The sequence below is a fragment of the Apodemus sylvaticus genome, chromosome 22, assembly GCF_947179515.1.
Source record: "Apodemus sylvaticus chromosome 22, mApoSyl1.1, whole genome shotgun sequence".
In the NCBI taxonomy this organism is placed as follows: domain Eukaryota; kingdom Metazoa; phylum Chordata; class Mammalia; order Rodentia; family Muridae; genus Apodemus; species Apodemus sylvaticus.
This window is the reverse complement of record NC_067493.1, coordinates 4,405,381-4,422,860: the sequence shown is the minus strand read 5'-3', so window position 1 is coordinate 4,422,860 and position 17,480 is coordinate 4,405,381. Positions and strand designations below refer to the sequence as shown.

Sequence of the window (17,480 nt, the reverse complement as noted above, 5' to 3'; positions counted from 1 at the left end):
CTTGGAGGACAGGCACAAATGCGATGGAAGTGCACACCTGACCCAAGATACATGAGAGGTCTGGCCCAGGACTGGAAGCACAATGTAACTTTGATGAGGGGTAAGACTCACTGGCCAATCAAGGACACCAGGCAGTCCTGCCAGTCAGGCTGAGAGGTGGGTCTTCCTGGTGCCTTGCTGCAAGTTCATTGTGGCTGCACAGGCTTGAATGGTTCTCTGTCCTGCTTTGAGTCCTGCTGTTGGGTAGTGTGAAAGAACTTCAATTAAGTTCTGTTTTTGAGACATGTTGAGCCCAGGCTCTCTGCCCATGTTGATGAAGAGAAGGGAGATGGGAAGCAAGATCTTGTGTGTCGGGCAATCTCTCGGGATGGATGGGAAGCATTAGCCAGATGTAGCCAGATGTTTGCATCTGAGAGGTCCCTTGTGGTGCTCCTCACTTGCTAGATCAGGCTGTGACCTCTCAATAACTTCACTATCAGGGCTGAGTCTACTCAAAACATTTCGACCAGGAATTGATTGAAGAAATGTCATGGGCAGGTTGCCAAACTTGGACAGCCCTAGTTTCTGTTGAATTTTCTACAACTTCTGCCCTTGGCATTTACCACTAAGGTGTAAGATACACCGGCAATTAATTTTGTGAAGCATTTAAAAGGCATCACATGTGTTGCTTGGCACTGTAATATTAAACTGAGAAGTAGAAGAAAATATTTGATGATGTAAAGTACTTACCAAGCTTAGGAAATTGTTGTATTAGCTGATGTAAGTAGCATTTTGCTAATGGAGGATTGCGTTAAAACACCCCACAGATAGTATGCTAAGCAGGCCAGTTAGAGTAGGATGTTAGGATTCTTAAGTTTGTTCACCAGGTTTGTCTAGAAATCTGTCTCCAAACTGTAATAAAGGAGGCAACTGTGGTGAACAACCAGTTACTTTGCTCATGCTCACAGCAATAATAATAATAATAATAATAATAATAATAATAAACAGGTCAGTAGAAGCTGCTCAAAGTATCATTGCAGAGTCATAATCAACATTAAGGCCTGGTGTGCCTGTAAACCCCATTTTTTTATTTGAGAAATGCATAGTTCTGCCACATTGGAAAGACTACATTGGGTGACAGCCATTTGAGAAGAAAAAACATCTATGGACTTGTAGACATGAGCCTAGCATGGCTGTCCTCTGAGAGGCTCTACCAGCAACTAACTGAGACAGATACAGATATTCACACCCATCCACTGGAGTCAGGTCACGGATCCCTATGCAGAGTAAGAGGAAGGAATGAAGGAGCTGTGGGGAAGCCACTCCCTTAAGAAAACCAAGAGGACCAAGTAAACCAAACCCCTGGGGACTCCCAGATACTAAGCCATCACATTGAGAACACACATGGGCTGGTGCACGGTCCCACAAACACATGTGGCTGAGAATTGCATTGTGTGTACTCAGTGTGAGACTACAAACCTAACACTGCAGAGACTTGATGCCCCCGGGAAGGAGAATGGGGGAAGGGAGGAGGTGGTGGGGGGATAAGAGGAGAGGGTGGGGTGAAGTGTGCTGTAAAAGGCAAAGGAGGGGGCATAGGGTAAAGAACTCTGGGAGGGGGGACAGGATAATAATGGGGCAACGTTTCTAATGTAAGTAAACAACAAAAGAGGGAGAGAGAGAGGGATAGGGAGAGGGAGAAGGAGAAGGAGAAGAAGGAGAAGGAGAAGACGGAGAAGGAAAAGAAGGAGAAGAAGAAGAAGAAGGAGAAGAAGAAGAAGAAGAAGGAGGAGGAGGAGGAGGAGGAGGAGGAGGAGGAGGAGGAGGAAGAAGAAGAAGAAGAAGAAGAAGAAGAAGAAGAAGAAGAAGAGGAGGAGGAAGAGGAAGAGGAAGAGGAAGAGGAAGAGGAAGAGGAAGAAGAGGAAGAAGAGGAAGAAGAGGAAGAAGAGGAAGAAGAGGAAGAAGAGGAAGAAGAAGAAGAAGAAGAAGAAGAAGAAGAAGAAGAAGAAGAAGAAGAGGAGGAGGAGGAGGAGGAGGAGGAGGAGGAAGAAGAAGAAGAAGAAGAAGAAGAAGAAGAAGAAGAAGAAGAAGAAGAAGAAGAAGAAGAAGAGGAAGAGGAAGAGGAAGAGGAAGAGGAAGAGGAAGAAGAGGAAGAAGAGGAAGAAGAGGAAGAAGAGGAAGAAGAGGAAGAAGAGGAAGAAGAGGAAGAAGAGGAAGAAGAAGAAGAAGAAGAAGAAGAAGAAGAAGAAGAAGAAGAAGAAGAAGAAGAAGAAGAAGAGGAGGAGGAGGAGGAGGAGGAGGAGGAGGAGGAGGAGGAGGAGGAGGAGGAGGAGGAGGAGAAGGAGGAGGAGGAGGAAAGGAAGGGTGAAGAGAGAGACACTGTTGTGAGGTTAGCCTTATCAAGAAAGTCTTTCCACGAGGCCATCACGTCAGGTGAACGACACAGCTCCCTCCCACATCCAGGATTTTATTTGGCAGAGCCAACAACAGCCTGGGGCCTAGGCCTTGGGATCTTTTCCTTAGGACCAAATATATGGAGAATAAAATGGAGCTCCTTTTCTAAAGCCAGGAACATCCTTGGGAAAGCTGGGAATGATCCAGGGCCGGGGCTGTACGGACATTTTATATCCTCAGAACCCAGCACTTTCTACCCTGTGGGGCTGCGGTTGTCAGTGCTTAGACCTCTGTAGACTGGGTCTGTCATGTTGTTGAGATGAGGTCTGTTCTCCTAGTGCAGCATTGTTTATACGACTCCTCCCAATTTTGTCCTATTGTATGATGTTAACTTCTGGCTTCATAGAAGTCTCCCATTTATTTCCATTTTCCCTCTGTAAATAATATACAAGATACACTTCTTCAGGGCGTTGCCTGGCATAAGGCATGGCTTCTCTAAGTCCTCCGCACCACAACTTTTATGTATTTGACCTTCTACCTTTTCTCTTTTTCATACTCTGAGACCTCTGACCTACGACCCTGTCACTAAAGAATGACCCTTTGTATGCGGGCGCTGGTGTACGTAGATAATACTTTGAGGAATATCTTTGCTATGTAAATCTTCCGTCTTACTAAATGACTAGAGTTTCAGTCTCCTGTCCCTGTTTCATTGTCTAAATTGTAACAAAGGGAGTGAAACTAACAGAGCGTTAGCCGGAGCTGAATTCATGCTGTCATTGCAGATATTTTTAAGTAATCTTTAAATGTGTGTAGAGTGATTTCTCCTTGGGCAGGCATATTAATCCTAAGATAGCAGTAAATTCATCCTTTTAGAATAATGTTTGCCAAATATGTTGTGTTGACTCGGGACACCTTGCTGCCAGTGTGATGCTCCCCACGTAAGTGACCCTGCTTTCCTCTTGATTAAACTTCCTAAATTCTTTAGTTCAAGGGCTGCACCCGGAGGTCCACATGTCCTGTGCAGATGTGGATGCAGCTTTGTGTTACACACATTGGACTTCAGTTTCTTGAGGATTCGATGCTCCTCTTCCTGTCCGTTCTCCGTCTCCGAGTTCGGGTCTTTCTTTTCCTTGTCCGCCTGTCTTCTTAGGAAATTTATTAACGCCTGAGGCATCTCAACACCTCCTGGTCACAAAACGCCACGTAAGCGTCGTCCTCACAAATTCCGTGCAACGCCATGAACTCTCAGAGGCTTCGCTGAGGCTCTGACTGTGACAAAAGATGGCGGGAGTCGCGCCAAACTGACGCCATCGAGGAAGAGTCCGTGACCTTGACATTGTCATCCGTCCGTTTCCAGAACCAGCACAAGATGGACGATGCTGCCGAGGTCGGCGTCCATGTTAGCGTCCTGCAGCGAACTCGCCTTTGCAGCCACAGGAACCGAATGCGCAGTTGCAGCGTGGCTTTTGCCTGCAGAACAGGACACGGGAAGCAGGTCACTGTGCGCACTGTAGAGTGAGACAGGAGAGGCCGCAGCGATGTCACAGGTTAAAGTTCAAGGGGGGCGGCCATTGTGAGGACAAACACACCAGATGTTGGGGATGTCTACACGGCACAGGGGGGGCTTGAGCCGGTGGATACTGAGTTCACAATCCGGAGACTCTGCTGTGCAGAGATGTGGACGCTCACGGATATTGTTCAGACATTTCAGAAATTTGAGACACACAAACTGTGTGCTGTGTCTGTCCACAGTGACTTTTCCCTCTACCAGGGAATGTGTGCGCGATCTCAAGGTTAGTGCACCTGTGTGTATTTTAAAATATATTTATTATTACGTCATGAAAATCCTCCCAACCCAAACCAGCCCAGGCCGGATGGATCCAGTGTAGAATGTGACTAGGCCTTCAAAGAAGACCTGATGGCAATTTTTCTCAGCCCTCTCTATAAAATAGGAAAAGGAGAACACGACCTGAGTTGTTCTATGAAGCCACAATTACTCAGATACCTAAACCACACAAGTACACAACCAAAAACAGAGGACTTTAGACCAATCTCACTGATGAATATTGATGCAAACACACTCAATAAAATGCTTGCCAACTGAATCCAAAAACTCGCCAAAAACCTCACTCACCATGGTCAAGTAGGCTTCATATACAAAAATCCATGTTCAATAAACAAAAATCCATTAATGCAATCCAATATATACACACAAAACCAACAAAAAAAAAATCACAACATCATCTCCTTAGATCCAGGAAAAGTTGTGACAAAACACAACACCCGCTCAGGTTAAAAGTGTTAGAAACATCAGGAATTCAAGGCCCAGATATAAACATATTAATAATGATTTACTGCAAGCCAGCAGCCATTATCAAATTAAATGGACACACAATGGAGGGAATCCCGCTGAATTCGGGAAGAAGACAAGGACGCCCAATCTCCCCTTATCTATTCCATATAGTATTCAAAATGCCAGCTACAACAATAACACAAAAACAGATGACGGGGATACAAATTAGCAAGGGAGAAATAAAGGTATCACTGTTCACAGATGATAAGTTAGTGTAAACAAACAACCCCAACAATTACACTAGAGAACTTCAGTAGCTGGGAAACAACTTCAGCAAAGTAGCTGGATATAAAATTACCTCATGTAAATCAGTAACCTTCCTTTACACAAATAATAAACAAGCTGAGAAAGAAATCAGGGATGCAAACTGCTTATTTTTTTTCGAGGCAGGGTTTCTCTGTGTAGCCCTGGCAGTCCTCGAACTGATTAAGTTCAGTGCATTATTAGCTTCATTATTATTATTATTATTATTATTATTATTATTATTATTATTATGTGCATTATTATTAGTATTTACTATGTCATAATAATTACTGTTATTGTTAAGTATATTATTATTATCATTAACTATATTATTTTTTGGTTTCATAGCAGACTTTTGCAAAGTATACTTACTACTACTATTACTAAAAATGATATACTTAATAATATAGTGACAAAATTTTGCTGGATATACTTAAAAATAATAATACCAGTTAATACTAATAGAAAATAACAATAATAATAACAGCAAGAACAAAAATAATAATAACAATGGTGCAGTTAATAATAATGATCATGAGAGTGATAATAATAATGTAGTTAATAATATACTGTCAGCATTTTGCTGTATATAGTTAATAATAATAGTAATAATAGGTCAGTTAATAATAATAACATGGAGGTGGCCTGTTTCGCAGCCTCCGTTCTGTCCCGTCGAGTTGCTTCTCTTCCCTTCTCTAGGACTTTATATTTGGGCTCCCCTTCACTTAACTCTGTCCTGCTAGGTTCTTCCCTTTTCTTTTAAAATCTGCTCTGGGAATGAGCCCCAGGGTCTCATGTGTGCCAGGAAACCTCTGCACCGGCTCATACCCCAGCTTCCGATCAGCAGCCTGCATTTGCAGTGTGACTGCAACAGGGGCCAGTGGCTGCTGGCCTGAGCCTTGCAGCTTCAGCTCCTGTGGAGGCCACAGGCAGTGAGGAGAGACCACCACCAGCTCCGCGTACTTTGGCTTCTAAACCAACACAACCCAAAAAAGCCAGGCGGAACTGGGCTGGGCTGTGAGGACGGGGAGGGCACACAGGGGTGTCCTTTGGCCACGTGAGCCTCACATCCTGAGAGCTCAGTTTGTACCCCAGAGCCAGAGGAAACATTTTGCTTCTGCTGACCCATCCCTTGGTTAACACTGTGTGTGCTGTGACTTTGGCTTGCCCTTGCGTCCTGTTTCCCCTCGTGCAGTGCGGTATCTGGAAGTGACCTTCTGAGCCTTGCCACTCTCTCAGCTCTCAGAGCCAGGATTTACTACACCGGTTCGTCTTGTGGGTGAAGTGAGTGCAGAGAACAGCCAGGGGACCTTGAAGGTCAGGGAGCCCCTAGATATTTCTGGGCCACCTTGATGTGTTGGGGAGATCTGACCGTCCCTGCGGGATCTCTGACGGCGCCATGATCTCTGGGTAGTATTCTGTTTGGTTTTAGTTTGGTTAACTTAGAGCAACTTTGTGCAGATTTGCAAAAATAAAAAAAGGCACTGCCCAAGCTGGGTGTGGTGACACACACCTTTAAATGCCTTAAATGAAGGCACAGGTAGAGGGATCTCTGTGAGTTCAAGGGGACTGTGGTCTAAATAGCAAGTTCCAGGCCAGACAGGGTATAAAAGGAGACCTTGCCTCAAAAAATAAAACAGAAACTAAAACCATAGAAAGAAACATGGTAATTTCTTACATTAGAAAGAAAAACTGAAATACGCGTATGCACACACACACACACACACACACACCCTTCTCATATTATGGAGTACACACAATATATTCCCCTCTTAATGATGGGAGTATTATTGTTGGTTCGAGGTCAGAGTCCCCGGAGGAGTGGTGCATGGGGAGTGACCTTGGTCAGAGGTTAGCCCAGAGTTCACTTGTAACAGGGTCTGATGATGCACATGTGTGTGAGTGTGTTTGTGCATGCCTCACTGTGCCCATGCGAGTCTGCACAGACAGGAACGTGGTGGTGCTGGTGTTCTGGGACTCCACTGGGAAGCCCAGCTGTGGCCTCTCAGCGTGTACCTGAGCCTCTCTTTAGCGGGCATAGTCCTGGGAACTCTGCCTGCTCCCTGTGCTCTGGTGAGCTGCATGGAGTTGTGTGCCCAAACACTTCCACCAGCCTGAGGGCGGAGGTGCCAGTCTGAGGGCGGAGGTGCCAGCCTGAGGGCGGAGGTGCCAGCCTGAGGGTGGAGGTGCCAGGGACTGATGAGCAGATCTTGTCTCAGCAAGCTGCTAGCCTCCGCTAGGGCCGCAGCCTATGGGAGGCGTGCTCTGAGCGGCAGGGTGTCTGGCTGGGTTTGAGTGGAGTGCGTGTTGTCGGGTGTGTACGCACTCAGAGTGACATGTTTTGTTTTAGAGAAAATGAGGTTGAGGTCTGGGCTTGCAGTTTTCCACTTGTCTTAATCCTGGGAGAATCTCAACAGCTTTACTTAAAAATTGGACGTGGAGATGGCAGGGACCCGAGTGAGGAGGAGCTCTTTGGTCTCTCGGGAAGGCAATTAAGTTTGCAGCCAGCTTGTGGACTTGTGTGGCTGTTGTGTATGTGTGTATGCATGCATGCATGCAGCACGCGGAACTCCTGGTTAACGAGGCAGAGCACTTACGACATAAACCGTGACACGCGTCACTAAATAGACAATAGATTGTCACTGGGTCTCACTGGTTTGCTGCAGAGGATAGTTCGGAGTGGGGGAGGGGGAAGTGCCAGGCTTGGAGGGGCAGAATAATAATACAGGGCAGTCCATCGAGGGAGGACTGTGGTGAAGGGGATGGGGTTTGGGTAGATTCAGGAAAGGGGCTCTGTGTGCTTGCAGGGGTGGGGGTTGGCAAGCTTGGAGATTGTTGGAGACAAGCGCTGTTTGCTTAGAGAAGGAGTCTGCTGGCCAGGAGGGTGGGGTCCTTACTCCCAGGTGCCTCAAGTGCTCCCCAGAGCAGAGCGATGTGGGTTTGGGAAGACAGCACTGGGAAGCAGAGGCAGGGGGATGACAAAGGATGCTTCAGCAGACACAAGCTTAGAGCAGACACCACAACGAAGTCTCTAAGACAGCAATGGCCTCTGCTTCCTCCTCCTCCCTTTGTCTATTGTTGTAGACATAAAACAGATATTCAGAATTACATATATTACAGAAATGGAAAATCTCCCCCACGTCTGCCCTTCAGGGATGATGGTCATCCATCCTTTGGTTTGTGCTCTTTCCAGATGAAAAAGTATTTTTTCATGTTTGTTTATTGGTGGTGTACATACGTGTCAGAGGGTGCATGTATGAGGTTCAGAGGGCAATTTTGTGGGAGTGAATATCTCCTACCATGTGAGTCCTGGGATGAAACTTAGGGTTTTTAGGGTTGGGAGTGAGTCCTGTTGCCCACTGAGCCATCTCCGTGACACTTTCCAGATATTTTTATGGTAAGCTGGCATCCGGCCATTGCCCCGCTCGACTTCTCCTTCCACAGGTCGGCTGCTCATTCACTCCCTCTTCAGCCATCTTTCCACAGCAGCACGACCCCATTCCTCTTGGTGGCTGTGCAGACGAGCTGAATGGCTTTTGTGTCAGTTTTCTAAGCAGCAGAACAGCGGCTCCAAGACTCCGTGGGTTCAGGTCACTGCTGTCCACCTCGTCTCTGTGCTGTGGGTTGGCTCTGTCTTCTGAGCTCGGCTGCCTGTGCCCATCCATGCCAAAGCTTTAACACGGTGGCCATGCACTGGTCACTCTTCAGATCCTGGAGGGTCCTGAGGAGCCTGGCTCGCATGGGGGGGCGGTGGACACTGGCTCTCAGGGGGTCCCCAAAATATGCTTGCTCACTATGAAGGAAGCCAGGAGTCTCTCAGTTGAAATCTGTTAAGTGGCACTGAGATCTGGGCTCTGGATGCTCCCATCACAAAATCCAGCTACTGCTGGGAAAGGGGAGACTCTGCTATCTACTATGGTAAAGACGCTGTTCTAGGGTGGGACAGAGGTTGTGTTTCTTGGTGACACCACTGGCCAGGCCACATTCAGGGGTGTGTGCCCAGGGATGGAACTATATAGGAGCACAGTTCGTCCCTGTATACAGGGGTAGGAGAACGGACCAGGCATCAGACCGCACAGACTGCTGGGCCGCAGCGAAACAGCCCCCTTCTCTGCCTAGGATGCTGGTCCTACTAGGTGGGTCACTTAGTGTCATCGCTAAGAAGGAGATTCTGTTCCTGTGCTGCTTCCAGGCGCTGTCTTGGGTAGATTTGCTGTGTGTGCTCCATGTGTGGGGAGAGGGTGTGCAGATTGTCTAACAGAGTCCTGGGTTTTGTAATAGATAGTGTGTGTTGTCCTCAGGCTCCTAAGACTGCCGCCATACCCCCTGTTTGCCCTTTGAAAGTAGCCAAGAGCTTAGCTTCTAGACACCCGCTGCTGTTGCTTATTGTCTCTTTGAAAACTGTCAGTCTGGGTGACAGGCCTTTAACCAAGCCAGATGGGCACCCCAGGCCCAGGTCTGCTGGGATTTCATCCGTTCCTTTGTCCAACAAATCTGTCCTAGGTTCCAGGCTTTCTCTTGTCGCCCCAGCTGTGGACGAGGAGGACCCGGCCCTTCTGACTCACAGATTTCACTTTCCCAAATTTCTCAGGCAACTCACCATTGGACTCGCATTTTGACTTCCCACAAGGTTTTCCTTTTAATGCGTTTCTCGCGCCGAGCCTCAGGCCTCTGTAGCTCTTCTCTCCCTGTGAAATGTCATCTGTGGCCGGGAGGCAGGAGGAAACAGGGAAGAGTCAGCAGCAGGGCGCTAATGAATCCCGCTCCCAGTTCTGAGGTTGCTCTCTCCTAGCTGAGGTGAAGCTCTGCCGGGCTCTGGACAGCTTATCCATTATCAAACTCACCTCTCCCTGGGGCATGGCTGGCCCCAGGCGGGCCACACCCCCAGAGCTCAGCCCTGTTCTCTTGCCTTCTGGCCTGTGTGAGAATGAGAGAAAAATGGAAGCCACACACACACACACACACACACACACACACACAAACACAAACACAAACACACACTGGTAAGTCCCTTATCTAAAGGTCCCTTCAGCTGGGATTCCAACAAGTATGCACTGAGAGCATGCCATGATGATTGTGTTGTGAACGCTGGATTTGATAATATAATGGCTGCCCCTGAACCACAAGTTACTATTTCATCCTGTGTGGCCCCAACCCCACATCTTTCTAAACAGCCTAACGGCAGGGAGGAACCCTCCTCAACAAATCTTCTCACGGCATCTGCTTTCTGTACACACCCCGATGGAAACACAAGGTGAGCTCTTGATGAATATTTGTCAGCAGAGAGGCCTCAAGAATCACACATCTCATGAGTGTGAAGTCCCACAGAAAGACTCTGTAGTCAGAATGCTTTGAGTGAAAGCCATTCTGGATACACAATGAACACACAATGGGACTTACTCGTTACACTGTGACCAGGTTCCCCTCCTGCAGAAGAAAGGTCCCTGCGGCCACACAGGCTTGACCATTGGCCGACCTTAAACACAGTTCAGTCAGCAACACTGCCTGGTCTGTTCCAAGGTGGGAATAGAATGCATTCCAGAACTCATGGCCCTGGCATGATCAGTAGGATGGCTCTCAGTGAAGTGCTGCTCTGCTGAGGCTGTTCCAAGGCCGTCGCCAACACCTCCAACACCACAGACACACACACACACACACACACACACACATACACACACACACACATGTGTTGAGAAGTCCTAGCAGGGCAGAGAGTGGTGGGAGACCAGTCCAAGCTGCCGTCATGGTGACAGCCATGTCTGAAACACCACCAGTTCCGATGCAACTCCTGCGACATAGGAGACCTTCACACAGTCTAGGAATGGATGGGTTGTTCTGGAACAGGAATAGACAGGCCAGGGATCGGGCCTGCTGAGCTTTTGAAATTAAGAACCGAGCTCTGCATGGAAATCCCTGAGAGAATAATAAACCTCTATGGCCAGGCCTGGTGGCACTTGCCTTTAATCTCAGCATTCTGGAGACAGAGGCAGATAGATCTATGGTCTACATGAGTTCCAGGACAGCCAGAGCCACTTAGACACTGTCTCCAAAAATAAAATAAAGTAAAATAAAATAAAATATAATAAAAATAAAATAAAATAATAAAATAAAATTAAATTAAATTTAAAAAAGGAACCTCTATAACTCTAACAAATATTTTTCAACATTAACTGTGAAACAGGAGCTAAAATGTTGACCTAATATTCCCATTTAATTAACTTTTAAGAAAGCCCTACTGGTAGACAGGAATTATGTTTTTCCATACATTTTGATTTAGGGGATTCGTGTTCCCAGGTAACTGTGGGGTGGAGCTTAGACAGAATTCTAACAAGGAGGAGGTTCCTCGGGGCGTGGCTGTAAGGGATGACCTTGGTTATCTTAACTGGTGTGGGAAGCCCCACCCACTGTGGGCAGCACCATTCCCTGGCTAGGATCCCGGGCAGTGTGTGGAAAGGGGCTGAGCAGCAGCAGGCATTCTTTGCTCTTGGCGTCCTGATTATTTACACACCTGATGTGAGTGAGCAGCTGCTTCACACTTCAGAGTGGCTTTGCCCACCATTAGGGACTTTACTGTGAACCGTGAGCTGGTATAAACCTGTTCTCCTGACAGAGTATTTTATCAAAGCAGCAGCAGTGATTAAGATTGTTGTGAATTGACCTTGATCCATTCAAGGTGGTCACAATGAGAGGTAATGTTGTGTTTTGTTTAAAGAATTTTTTATTAGATATTTTCTTATTTACATTTATTTTTTTGCTTCTTTTTTCATTGAGACAGGGTTTCTCTGTGTAGTCCTGGCTGTCCTGGAACTCACTCTGTAGACCAGGCTGGCCTCAAACTCAGAAATCCACCTGCCTCTGCTTCCCAAGTGCTTTTTTAAATTTTTTTTTATTTTTATATTTATTTATATTTTATATATTTTATATTGTATATACATATGTTTCTATTACATTTTATTTACATTTCAAATGTTGTCCCCTTTCCTCGTTTTCCCTCTGAAAACCCTCTATCCCATCCCCCCTTTCCATGCTCACTAACCCACCCACTCCTGCTTCCCTGACCTGGTATTCCCCTACCCTGGGGCAATGAGCCTTCATGGGTCCAAGGGCCTCTCCTCTCATGGATTTCCGACCAGGCCATCCTCTGCTATCCATGTGGATGGAGCCATGGGTCCCTCCATATGCATACTTCGGTTGGTGGTTTAGTCCCTGGGAGCTCTGGGGGTACTAATGGTTAATATTAATGATTCTCCTATGGGGCTACAAAACCCTTCAGCTCCTTGGGTCCTTTCTCTAGCTCCTCCATTGTTGACCCTGTGCTCAGTTCAATGCCTGGCTGAGAGTGTCCCCCTCTGTGTTTGTCAGGCACTGGCAGAGACTCTCAGGAGACAGCTATATCAGGCTCCTGTCAGCAAACACTTGTTGGCATCCACAATAGTGTCTGGGTTTGTTACATGAGCTGGTTACTGTCCCCAATATGTTTTTATTACCCTAACTCACCCAAACTGTTATTGCAACAACACTGAAGGTATGAGGAGGCCATTTGTCCACAGTCCGGCTATGCTGGCAGGTCTCGAGGTAGCCAGAAGATGGCTCACAAATTTGACCAGAGTGTATAATATTAGGCAGAGAGAAAATAAAATCCCTGCAGCTTTTTTAGACAGGGTCATGGAGACATTTTTGACAGTACACGCCCATGGAACCTGAATCACCAGAAGCAAAGGAAGGAGACATCAAGAAATTTTCAAGTTGGGGGATGAAATTGATAAAATAGAAAAAGAACAATTAGGGAGAATTAATGAAACATGGAGTTGGTCTTTTGATCCTTTTATTAGACAAGATAAACAAACCCCTATTAAAAGATAAAGATTATACAAATTAATGAAATCTACAATAAAATGGGGGATTAAATAACAGGTAATGAAGAAATCCAGAGAGTTGTAAAGACATAGTTTAAAAAGGGTGCATTCCACCAACTAGGAAATTCTAAAACAAATAGCTAACTTCCTCAACAGATTCCACATCCCAAAATTAAACTAGAGAAAAACAACTTAAATTGACATAAAAATGAAGGAAAACAGAATTCATTAAAACTATGTCCCCGATATGAGCCCACGTCTATGAGTTTTAGGATAGCGTCCTATCAGACTTTCAACGAGGATTTAACAAGAATTCAGTGTATTCAACAATATAGAAACAAAATAAATATAGTCAATTTATTTTCTTAACCCCTGATTACTCATATATCCAGTCAAGAAAGAATGTGTGATAAAAAAGAATTACAGACCAATTACCCTAATACCACGGATCACGGATTCAAAAATACTTAAAAGATAAAGCAATATATATATAAAACTCATCAAAAGATTGTCCACCATTAACAACGAGGAAGGCTTCATTCTAGAAACAGTGATGGTTCAACAAAATGGGATTAAAGTGTAAGAAAAACCAAGAATTGATCATCTCATGAGGTAATGTAAAATTCTCTGACAATATTCAACACCACTTCATGATAAAATTCTCGGAGTTCTGGTGCTTACTGGGGCTGGAACATGGCTCCTTCCATTCCATTATCAGCAGCTTTCAATATTTCAAATATATCACTGCCTAATCTTGGCTTTCCTGGAACTTGCTTAGAGATCTATCTTGATCTCAAAGATCTGCATGACTCTGTCTCGTGAGTGGTGGGTTAAAAAGAATGTAACACCATGACATGAACTAAGTCTTTCTGCTTATATTTTAAATTCAGAACCCAGAATCCAAATCTATCTCTTGGCAACTTGACACATAATTGTATCTTCATGTGTCTACATCAAAACAGTATCCAAGTAATAATAATTCCTAACATGATACAATTGACTTTCATACAACTGCAAATCCATATGTTTACTTGAATGTAATCTTGTCCTAATGTAACTAATCCTTTAATGCCATTGAATATCCTTGATCACAAGATTAAACGTCATTCAACTTCCTGATGATGCCTTGTATTTTGAACCTTTCTTTTTTTATTGTTCCTTTCTTAGTTTCTATGTTTGTTAAAAATTTTCATGCCAAACTCTATGCGGTTATTTCCGTGACTTACTTTCTCAATACAATTAATGTAAACATCTTTACCTTAACCTCAAGGAAACTCTTCAGATGAGGGCAGCAAACTTCTTTGCAAAAGCATAAAAAAAAATCTCCAGAGTGGAAATAATCCCAAGCACCCATGTCTATCATATCCTACTTTATGATACCCTCATAACTCCCACTTAATTCATGATCATATTCATTAATTTTCTCTCCAGCACACTGATTTTGGGGATTTATCCCTGGTGCAAACAATTTACCACATTGATGACATTAATAAGTTTTCTGTCCGGTGTGTGTTCTTTTATGATACTGGAGATGACTGGGTCTTGCAAAGGCTTTACCACATTGATTACATTCATAAGGTTTCTCTCCAGTATGTGTTCTTTTATGATATTGGAGATCACTGTGACGAACAAAAGCTTTACCACATTGATTGCATTCATAAGGTTTCTCTCCAGTATGTGTTCTTTTATGATATTGGAGATTACTGTGTTGTGCAAAGGCTTTACCACATTGATTACATTCATAAGGTTTCTCTCCAGTATGTGTTCTTTTATGATATTGGAGATTACTGTGCTGTGCAAAGGCTTTACCACATTGACTACATTCATAAGGTTTCTCTCCATTATGTGTTCTTTTATGTCTTTGGAGATTACTGTGATATGCAAAGGGTTTACCACATTGATTACATTCATAAGGTTTCTCTCCAGTATGTTTTACTTTATGATATTGGAGATGACTGTGCTGTGCAAAGGCTTTACCACATTGATTACATTCATAAGGTTTCTCTCCAGTATGTTTTACTTTATGATATTGGAGATAACTGTGACATGCAAAGGCTTTCCCACATTGACTGCATACATAAAGATTCTCTCCAGTATGTATTCTTTTATGATATTGAAAATTACTGCGCTGTGCAAAGACTTTACCACATTGATCACATTCATAAGGTTTCTCTCCTGTATGTGTCATTTTATGTCTTTGGAGATCACTGGGTCTTGCAAAGGCTTTACCACATTGATTACATTCATGAGGTTTCTCTCCAGTATGTGTTGTTTTATGATATTGGAGATGACTTGATCTTGTAAAGGCTTTACCACATATTTTACACTCATAGGGTTTCACTCCAGTATATCTTCTTACATGCCTGCAACGATAATTAGCACATGTGAAATCTTTACCACATTCAATACTCTGATAAATCATGTAATTAATATGAATTATATTTACAATTTGTTTAATGGTAAAGAAGCATCAGATCTTAAGGTTTTAGCACTTTATATATTCATGTTGTTCTCCCTCATCATGAGTTGTTCAAGACACCTGTTATGGTTATTACATGGCTCATATTTATAATACCCTCTTCTTATATGATGTATTTTAGCTATCTGAATAAAGTTAGAAAAACTCTGATCTGTATAACACTGATTGTATTCATATTTTTCCTCTAGTGTGAATTACAACACATGTGACTGGGAACCAGGACACACAGAAGAATTTCCAAATTCCTAGTACCCATAAAGGTTTTTTTACACTATGAGTTTGGGGATATTCCCTGTAAAGCTGAAAAACGAACTAGTTGCAAATGTCTTTCATATTCCTAATTTCTTCCAAAGGCAGAATACTACATATCTTCTTGTTTTAGAACAAAAATTTTATGCTTCTTCTTTCCATATCCCAATGCTCACATGATTATTATCCATTTTGACACATGATATACCTAATAAAAAGAATGATAAATGAAAGGTTTATGCATTGCATTCACACTCTTTGAATTTCTGTTTCTCATAACATGTGCAATATGGACTAATGTTTCTCTACAACAATATTCTTGATTCTCATAAAATGCCCTCTCACCAAACTGAACCATATTACTACAAGAATATTAGTAACACCAAATTTTCTATGGACTATTTGTTTATTAGAATGTTTTGGATATAAATTTATCACTATTCAATGTGCAATTTCTAAATACTATGAGACTATACAGATTGGCAGATCCACAGCACAGGTCTAATGGAGCTCCTTATCAAATGGATACACAAATCACATATCGGATCTTGAGGTACATGGTTTTGTAAGGATATTATAATCATATCTACACTTAAAGGACTGTTATTTTACACTTTTGCTTTTTGCTGGAGATTCCATAAGATATTAAATTTTCCTCAGAGACAAATTTGGAACAGCTTGCACATGAAAATTACCTTTCATGACTTCTATTATTTTGACACTGTTCTTCAAGATTATGCTCTTCGCAATTATAGCCTAAAACACAGTAATAGAAAATGAATGAAATAGTATTGGAAAATAGGCAAAATTAAAGGTACTGTGAATTTTAACTGCACCGTGATAGTTACATTGAAAATCCAGTGAAACAGAATTATTCAGCTCAATTTTCATACAATTAAAATAATAGAAGATCATCAATAACCAAGAAACATATGTTTCCTTCAGAAAAAAAATAACAGTCTTACCTATAGCTTTGAGGTTCAGGTAGGTTTCCAACATCACATTTTTGTAGAGACTCTTCTGGGAAGGATCCAGCAAATTCCACTCTTCCTCCGTGAATTTCACATGCACATCATCAAAAGTCACTTCATCCTAAATATCCCATACGAATGTACAACACAAAACATGATACTAACATCACCGGAAAACAAATATATGCTTTCTCAAATATATAGTCACATAATTCTCGTGCTTGCTCTGCTTATTTTCTGACTCAGAATTTATAATTTTGTGTCATTTTTAGAAGGAGCTTTAATTATAAGATACACCTCTGTCACTTTTGAACACTTTAAATAGGATACAACTTTGCCAGAGAAATGCAAATTGGGAGGGAAATGCAGAGGAAACAGATCCACAATACTGAGCACACATCTGAAAAATTGTATGAACAATTACTAACTACAAACATGATGGGCAAGCCTCGTGTATTTTCTCATGTCTTTAATTACAGAGGCACAGCCAGGTTATGCCATTTACCTGGACACTGGCATGGCCTTTGTAATGTGTTCTAGGAGACTAAAATGTATATTTTAAGACCCTCAATCCCTACAAAAAACAACCATGGGAAAAAATGATAATGAACTCAAAGTTCTTTAAGAAAGTTCCTACAAAGAATTATAAATTCACAGCACATCTGTATTCACCTGGCAGAAATATGAAATTTAACCTATAACATTTGGTCGAATTTCAATACTAAAGATATGGATGAAAAACCACACAAAAATATGCTTATATTACAAATATAAGACATGTGGTTTTTGTGGTTTCTCTACTACTTTAAGGACAAAAAAAGCTACACAGCAAAATTTGGTTTGGAAAAGAAAAGCAAAAAATAAAATAAATATAAAAATATAAAACAACTAGACTTGTAAAATAGATTATCACTGAATAGCAAATGTATATATTGTATTTTATATGATTTTAGGAA

At 43.0% G+C, this 17,480-nt stretch overlaps 1 pseudogene; it reads right to left on the bottom strand.

Annotated features, from left to right (window-relative positions):
• Positions 1-3,618: 3,618 nt before the first annotated feature.
• The window catches only part of LOC127673164 (zinc finger protein 431-like), a 44,324-nt pseudogene continuing 30,462 nt past the window's right edge, over positions 3,619-17,480 (bottom strand).